General features: G+C 38.5%; 1 pseudogene; it reads left to right on the top strand.

Moving 5' to 3' along the window:
• Nucleotides 1-5,326: 5,326 nt before the first annotated feature.
• Nucleotides 5,327-6,223, top strand: LOC140236433 (uncharacterized; annotated as a pseudogene).
• The last annotated feature ends 3,443 nt before the right edge of the window (nt 6,224-9,666 follow it).

The raw sequence follows: 9,666 nt of genomic DNA, 5'->3' as shown, positions 1-9,666 counted from the left end.
CTGCTTGCAGAGATTGGCAAGTCCACCTTTGCAGTGTTGTCATATCGACAGATTTTGAGCAAATTAGACTAAAATGTATAGCAAAAATTTCAATACAGAGTGCTGCCAATATAATTTGTCGAGCCCATCTATGATTGGGTGCATCACAACTAAAATATGTTGGAAACTGTTCCATAGGTTGTCTTTGGGTCTTTCAGCCGTTCTTCAGTGGTCCTTCAGTGCAAGGAAATGGTGGTGCTCCTGTAATTTCTTAATTACCAATGCATATTATTTCACTTTTCTAGCAATTTGAGTGAAATAGTCATAATCTTATCGACTGCCTTTTGAGGACTGCACTTGATAACTACTACTACTACTCATATTTATTTTCACTTTTCTAGCCATTTGAGTGACATGATTTTTGCCCTAGCAAAAAGAATAATAACACTCTAGGGTAGCAAAATTTGTTTATTAAAAATGCATGAAGTTAAGAAATTTGGACAGATTTCTGAAAGCCTGTTTGCTGGGTGTTGGGTCTCACTGGCGGTTTTGACTAGTCTTGCATAAAGACACCCTGCTTGCTCCTCTTGCAATCACTACAGCTGGAGTCTTTAACAAAGGCTATTACGCAACATGAATATTAATGCACTGAGACCAAAGATGAACCTTTTGACTTGCACAGTAACCACCAACACACGTGTATGGGAAATATTAAATTCTCAGCCACCTTGAACTCTAATACTAAATCTTCTTCATATCCTTGTATTTGACCAATGAAAAGTGGACTTGCACATGGGTAGATGTATGCTATCAATTGCATCAACTCTTTCAGATCCCGTGGGCAATATGTGTAGATGTGGTGTCCGTAGGCTTAATGTGAGTTTGTTACCTAATTGGTGCTAATTCTGTGAGCTCATAATCATGTTCATTCCTGCTTCTGATGTGATTATTTTTTTCCCACGATGTATTCTGCATTGGCCGTGTCAGTACAAGTGGATACACCACTCATCTCTTAATTTTGATGTCAAAATGTGAAGTTGGTTTCAAACTACAGTACCTTGCCAATGCACAAATTCAAAGACACATTATGTCAAGATTCATGTAGAATCATGTTTATTCATATATTTAAAGAAAATAATCAGTAAATGTACATGTAACTAAAAGTTTTTTGTAATTCCTGCTCCTCAATTTGTACTCCTTTTGTAACTTACATTATTTCTCTCCTGTGATGATGTAGCAAGAACATTTGACAAATACCTATTTATGTAGAAGTTCTTTTGTACTTATGTTTTCATCAATCTTGCTTTGTAACAAACTCATGAAAGAAAGAAAGAAAAAAAAAGAGAGACTAATTTATGCAACAATTACGCCTTCAAAAACTTGTGATTCATGTTTTGGTCGGCATGGAAGATTCAGCATTGAGAGTGACAAAAGCAGAGAAAGTGAGAGAGTCATACATATGGTAACCTATGAGAGAGAGAGAGAGAGACAGGAAAGAAAGAGATATACCTGTAGATATAGCAGATGGAACAGAGAGAGTGAAGAAAAGCCGACAAATACCCCTTTCACACTAGTCACTTGGGGGATCACTGGGAGATTCACCTGGGAATCAAATGGGGCACATGTGGGAAGAATTTATTTCATACAAATGAGCTTCCAGGGGGGTGTTTCATCAACGTTTGTCAGCGCAAAAAGTTGTCATCGCTGACAATCACCATAGTAACAGTCAGTGACCAGAGCATCTCGTCCAATCAAAACGAAGGATTTTGCTGCAATTGTCAGCACCGACAGTTGTCAGCGCTGACAAACATTGATGAAACACCCCCCAGTTGTATTCTTCGTGTCGGTTCTTCTGTAGTGGATTCATGTATACATTTATTTATGGTTAGTGTGTGCCAGCACTGGAAAAAAAAAAAAGAAGCGGAGGAAAAGCATGACCTTTGGCATTTATTACGGATTTCACTCGGGAGTTTACAAGGGATGGATTGCGGGTAAAATTTCTGAAAGGTCAAAGAGCATTTTACATGGGATTTCACCCATCAGACTTTTTATGCTTCAAGCAGAGCTGCCAACTTTTGTAAAAGCCTTTCAGTACTATGATGACTGAAAATCAGTAATTTGCACCTTTTTTGAGTGAAAATCAGTAATCCTTAACAGTGATATAGAATTTATCACAGACAATGATTTCTAAAATCAGTATTTTGCTTGTAACCTTCAGTATTCTTGTCCAATTTCAGTAGAAATTACTGAAAATCAGTACTAGTTGGCAGCTCTGTTCAAGTGTGCACCTCGGTGAAAATTTGCCAAGCGTGAAAGGGGTTAAAGGGTAACAAAGAAAGTAGGGCAGAGAGAGAGAGAGAGAGAGAGAGATGTGAAATACATTGTATGCTGGGACTTTCAAGGTACTCCATAAAACAAAATCTACATTTTCTCTGAAATATGGCTACTCTGGCTTAGAGTTGTAAAAACCTCTTCTTTGGTCACCATATCCAAACTCTATGGAAGTGTGGCTTGGAGCATGAAACGTCAAAGCCAGTGGCATTCGTTCTTTAACACTACCCTGCTATTACACATTCACAAGAAAACTCAGTGTAACAATACGTGGGCTTTCTCATCTGTGAGTGCCATAAAACAAATGCATAGAACTCCAGTTTTGAAAAATGTAATCTTCAGACAGTATGTAGTAGGACTTGGCAAAGTTATATTTCTGTAAGACACATGCCAACTCGAACAAGTTATGCCTTTTGGCTGGAACCCTGCAGTCTAAAACAAATCAAACATGAGCAATGTTACTCAGAAGGCTGAGTATAAGCACTATATCAAAGTTCTGTGAACCTTTTTTGGAATGCCTTGTCACATCTTGCACAGAATTTCTGATTACATGTGCTCATCAGAATGTACTTGATTTGCTGCAAAACATGGTACATTCGGTGACACAACATTTGCTCCTGCAACAACTGGGCCATATCGTGTTTTCCGTCACTAGTGACATCTTTTAACACGTACAATGTACCTAACAGGGTCGGCACTGTATTTTTATAAGTGGGGGGCCCAGTTTACAATTACAATACATTTAGTAGGATAGTGGTGGTGACAAATACCATGATCAGTAAAAGTTTCCATGATCATCATGCACTATAATAAGTTGTGGATCGTGATATGATTCATCTACTAAGTATATTGGATAGGATAACATTCTGAAAATGGCAGAGTGGTCTTGAAGACAAGTGAAAAGTGGGGTTGATGGAATAAACAAGTTAATTACGATGCATTTAGTAGGGAAGTGGTGGTGGAAAATTCCATGATCAGTATACAGAGAGTTTCCTTGATCATCATACACTGAATAAGTCATGGATTGTGATGTAATTCATCTATATTGGATAGGATAACATTGATAACATTCTGAAAGTGGCAGAGTGATCTTGAACAGGGAAAAGTGGGATTGAACAGATTAAGTATAATTTAATTAGTAGGAAAGTGGTGGTGAAAATCTACAATCAGTATAGAGCCACTGTGCCTTGAAAGTATTCTAAATGAATCGCGTGCTGAAGTTCTTTAGATGCTTGTCGTTCTTTGTATCAGTAGTTATATGTAAAGTTTCTCAGAGATATACACTTGTACAATGTACGTTGGAGCAGATTTTTTTTCAGTAGTTGACATGATTAAAAAGCAGTTCTAGCATATCACTTCTGCAAATCCCTACGAAGATCAAATGAATACATAGAACGTTAGACATGGCAAGACCTATTCTCGCATCAACGCAAACATTTTTTCAAATGTTTGAATACATTGGGCATTCATTCAGGCAAATGTCTGTCGACTAATGTCACATCGAAAATGCATTGCTACGCAATTTTGTGTGTCGGTCATTCAACTAGGCAAGACATGTTTTATGTGCAGAGAGAGAGGGGAACAGACAGTGAGAGAGTGAGAGAGAGAAATTGAAAGAGAGAAAAAGTGTTAAGACAGGTGGCAATGCCATATAATGCGTACTGTGCCATCGATGACTGAGACCATAACAGTTTAGGGTCCTACTCTTTTGCATATCAATTAATAGCAATGTGTGGGGAAACACAGAAAATAGCTCCAGTACTGGAAGTGCCCTGTAGATGTTTTTTTTTCAAGTTCTTTTCTTTGTATGAAATGCCTAAAATGCCTCGAAAAGGATTGCCTTAGTATGTAATTTACTGTAGAGTTTTAGTTCTTTCATGGCAGATTATCTAGTCTTCGTCCGGAGCATACATGTTATAGCTCAGTGGCAGGAAAACCATCCGCCACATCCAGACGCCATTTGGCATGAAAATTTTGAACAGGGCTCATCTTTGTTAGTGGCCAGGAGCCGTACACGTTCAGCCTTTATGTACCTCTTATAGTGGACAGGACAAACAAGACATTTACTCCAAACTTACACCGGTCATCGGTAAGTTAATTGTGTTTCCTAAATTTTATCATGTTATCTAAAAATGTGAATGTATGTGAGGACATTACAGCTCAGAGAGCCCAAGTAAACAAGTGGTAATGTATACGTAATGTATATTATAATGTGTATTGTAGTGGTAACAGAAAATGGTACTTTCTGTTTCGTGTAAACATCAATGTCACCAAGAAACAGGGAAATTTACATTTTGTGGACACATATTCAAGATATCATTGGTGATGCGAGCCAGTGGCCACGGAAAATTAGAAGGTATTTCTGGGCAAGGAACATTAGGCCTACACATTGGCAGCGGTGTTCGGTTGCAGCCTTCGTCTTCGGAAATGGACTGAATCCCAGGGTATTTATGGAGTGTACTGATCTGCTTGGACTCTACGAGAGATTGAACAGCCATACGTCACTTTAGAGCACTGTTCTGATTGTTCGAAAATGGTAGAGCATACAGATTATATGCATGGAACGTAACAACCAGATGCTACGAGGTTTTAAATTGTGACGCCGAATACTATTCGGTCTTCTGGTCTTCTCACGTAAGAAATGGTACTTCTTTAATTTTCATTTGATATTTGAGAATGTCAATGATTAGAATTAGGGTGTGGCCTGCAGATCACGCCACCACTGCACCAAGTAGACGGAAACAGATTGATGCCATTCATACTCGTGCATCCAATGTCCAATGTCACGTCTTGGAAGATTAGGATTGGCACTGTGTATCGGTCATTTTCGCAGTCCATTCCATTTATTCAATTTTTGTGATGAAAGCAGAGTGTGGTTCTGCATAAATTATTATCAATGTTATTATTATTATTATTATCATTATTATCATTATTATTATTATTATTGTTATAATTATTATCATCATCATCGTTATTATAATTATCATTATTATTATTATTGTCATTATTATCATAATTACAATTGTATTGCATAATTATTAATTGTTGTTGTTATTGTAACATTATTGCTTCAAATTTCTTCTGTGAAAAATGTGGGAGGCCATGCAAAGTGGTAAGTGCCTGGAGCAGAAAGAGCAGGAAAACTCAGAGATGTAGGGGGTCTGCCCTTTGGAAACACAAGAGGAATTACACTGTCCACAAATTTTATAGTTTTGAGGGAGTGCATTTCAATGTCCACGAATTGCTGGTATTTATTAGAGAGTGGCTGCTAGGGTCATCCCTACATTGATGTGCCATAGAGTCTGGCACAGACTACAAGAAGTCTGCTGTAGATTGGGTCAACTTCTTGAGGGACCATTGCCGGAAGTTTGTACATGATCTCTACTATGAGAAGCATGAGAAGCCGACTGGGGAAGTAGAAGTGGACGAAAGTCTTTTCGCAAGGAGGACGAAATATCATCGTGGAGACCCTCGCGGGTTGAAGATCTGGATTTTCGGGATGGTGGAACGTTCTTCAAATCGTCTCATTCTATATCCCGTCGACAAGAGGGATGAAGCCACTCTGCTATATCTCATCGAGAGACATGAGAACAAAGGGCAAATGATATACTAGTACTCCGATGGATGGAAAGCCTACAGCAGTCTAAACAGCCGTGGATACCAGCACTTCACAGTTGAGCACAAACACACGTTCGTAAAGAGATACTGCAACACCTCTACAAGCGCAGAGAAAGCAGTTCACACAAATACCATTGAGGGATTCTGGACAAACTCGAAGGATCACTTTTGCCACATTAATGGATGTAAAGTTACTACATTCAAGAGCCATTTTTACTGTCGCAGAGAAAGTGGTTCACACAAATACCATCGAGGGATTCTGGAAAATCTTGAAGGATCACTTTCGCCGCATTAATGGATGCAAAGTTACTACATTTGAGAGCCACTTGTGAGAAGTCATCTGGCGTAATAGAGTTGTCGTCGATCGCAATTAATGTCATACAGAGGTTTTTCGATCTTGTTCGGGAGCACTGAACCCTGTGAAGAAAGCCAAACTTTGAGATGAGGGTACTGCTCTTTGACAGTTTGAATGTCACAGAGGACGAGAACGTGACGAGAGAAGAATATGGCACTTCTGTCAATACTTCTACTGTCCAGCCTGACGTGGCAGTATCTACCTTGCCTCTACTGCCGTCAGTGGGTTCCGACGAAGCTGGCCCATCAACTATGACAGCTCACACTTGAGATGTCGCCCCTCATTGCTCACCGCCGAGGGTGATGACAATGCTAGCATCCACAGCAGTAGGTCATACCAAAAGGGACCACCCTCACACAAGGGTCACAGTAAGAAAATGCGAACGACCGCATATAGTGCCAGTAGACTTCGGCATCCTGAGGGCCCTTGTCCTTCCCACTAAGACAGGAAACAAACTGTCAGAATGGACGGGAAATCCATACTCCAAGTCAAACTTCCTCCTAACTTGGTCCTCATCCGAAAGCGATTTCAAAATTACTCATTAACTGGGATGACAGCAACTATTCAAACTACTAGGGATACCCAGCAATTTATTTGTAGACCTACAAATATATCCTTGAGTGTATTGATTGTGTGAATCTTCAAAGGAGAAAAACAGATCACTTTCAAAAAATTGTAGGAATGGATGCACACTTGATCAGAGAAAACTTGGGGCCCAAGTTTCATCAAAATCAGACAAATTTCTCGTAGACATCGATCCAGATCTAAATCAATAATACTGGATAGTCTACAGTTCCTAATCCTGCTCTCATAGCTAACAGAACTTGCCTGTAAGAAATCACCGTAGTTCACATTTGTTTGTAGTGTATGATCGGATATAAGGCTGCAGAACTATTTATGCTGATTTGTTTTTTTTTTTTTTTTTTTCACCAAAGATCGTAAACTCCATAAGATGGCTAACTCACGACAAGTGAAACGCTGGGAAGGAGTGCGCCAACTAGCGTTCAGCGGGAATAGTTTTCAGCGGGTGAAGTTTCCAGATAGGTGAGCTGCACTTTCCCGATATGTTTGTGCGAGACCAAGACAGGACAACTACAGTTAAACTCGCCTAAGTCGACATCGCATATGTCGAATAATCGCGCAAGTCGATAATTTTAAAAAGTCCCGATTTTTCCCCATTGACTTACGTGTATTAATTCACTCATAAGTCGAATTTTTTAAGTCGAATACTCGCTTAAGTCGATGAAATTCTAAGAACACTTTCACGGAAAACCCATTGAATTCACTGTGCCTAAGTCGAATAAGATTTTATTGTGTAATAAATCACTGTCAAAATCACGAGACGCCAGTTTTTGTTTACATACAGTATATACCAAAAGAAACTGCGTAAATAAACATTAACGTTTCATTAACGCAAGCGGTTTCACCTGAATCGTTAGTAACGCAAACTAACGATCGGGAAAATTAACGTTTGTAGCAACGACGAGTAACGATCCCTAGCGCAAATTAACGATGTTTCGTTAACATTAACGATAGGTAACGCAAGAACTCACGCGAGATTTTGGTTTTGTAACGAGACCTGGTGAAAGGACGACGTAGCCCCTGCCGAGTGTAGCGATCTATGCCTTATATTTAGCGGAGTCTTTTCGCGAATCGAATCACGATTTCGCGAATGGTTAATTTGCGACCGGGGTCACCAAAAACGCACGCCGGGCCACCAAAAAAGCCGAATGTTTGCATTCAGTTTTGGAAATGAAGCGGTAACAATCGGTTCCATAAGATGCTGAATAAATGTCAGATGTTTGCTCTTTTAATTTTGGAAACAAATAACGGTAATATTGGATTCCGTATAATACTAAAATAAATGTCGGATGTTTGCTTATACTTTTGGAATGTCAGAGATTTGATTTTGCGTTCGGAAATGAATAAGGATAAAAAAAAAGTATCCGGAAGATGCTGAAATAAATGTCGAATGTTTGCTTTGACGTTCGGATATGAAAAATAATGATATTCAACTCCATACGATGATAAAATAAATGCCGGATGTTTACTTTTACGTTCGAAAGTAAATAACAATTACATTCAGCTCCGGAAGATGCTAAAGTAAATGTCGAATTATCCCTTTGACGTTCGGAAATGAATAACAATAATAATCAACTTCGTACGATGATGAAATAAATGTCGGATGTTTACTTTTACGTTCGAAAGTAAATAACATTAACATTCAGCTCCGGAAGATGCTAAAGTAAATGTCGAATTATCCCTTTGACGTTCGGAAATGAATAACAATAATAATCAACTTCGTACGACGATGAGATAAATGTCGGGTGTTTGCTTTTACTTTCGAAAGTAAATAGCAATAACATTCGGCTCCAGAAGATGCTAAAATAAATGTCAGATGATTGTTTTTACGTTCGGAAGTGAATAGCAGTAATATTCTTCTCCATACGATGCTAAATAACTGTCGGATGTTTGCTTTTAAATTTCGAAATGAATAACAGTAACATTTAGCTGCGTTTGATGGTAAAGTTAATGTTTGATATTTGCTTTAACGTTCGGAAATGAATAACAATAGTATTCAACTCTGTCCGATGATAAAATGAATGTCTTATGTTTGCTTTTATGTTCGAAAGTAAATAGCAATAACATTCAGCTCCGGAAGATGCTAAAATAAATGTTGAATGTTTGCTTTGGCGTTCGGAAATGAATAACTATGGTATTCAACTCAGTACGATGATGAAATAATTGCCGAAAGTTCGCTTTTACGTTCGAAAGTAAATAGCATGTAACATTCGACTCCTGAAGATGCCAAAATAAATGTCAGATGATTCATTACACTTTCGGAAGTGGACAGCAGTAACATTCGGCTCCTTACGATCATAAAATAAATGTCGGGTGTTTGCTTTTGAATTTGGCGATCGAATAACGGTAATATTCTGCTCCGTACGATGCTAAAATAAGTAACAGATTGTTTCTTTTACATTTGGAAATGATTAACGGTATCAATCGGCTCATTTAGATGATGAAATAAAAAGCGGATGTTTGCTTTCACGTTCGGAAATGAATAAGGATGATATTCAGCTCAGTAAGATCCTAGAATGAATGTCGGTTGCTTGTTTTTACATTTGAAAATGATTAACGGCAACATTCGGCTCCGGAAGGTGTTAAAATACTTGTAAATGGTGGATGATTGCTTTTACAATCAGAAATAAATAACGGTAACTTTCGGACCGAACGTAGGACCGATTTAGTTTTGCTTGTTTGTTTGTTTGTTTGTTTTTTTGTTCGGGCCACCAAAAAATAAAAATCAATCATTTTGGGGCCACCAAAATAAAAGTTAGTGTGGAGCCCTGGCCTGCATCAATGTGGATAAAGTGTCTTGC

The sequence above is a fragment of the Diadema setosum genome, chromosome 13, assembly GCF_964275005.1.
Source record: "Diadema setosum chromosome 13, eeDiaSeto1, whole genome shotgun sequence".
Classification (NCBI taxonomy): domain Eukaryota; kingdom Metazoa; phylum Echinodermata; class Echinoidea; order Diadematoida; family Diadematidae; genus Diadema; species Diadema setosum.
This window is presented reverse-complemented; position numbering and strand designations above follow the sequence as displayed.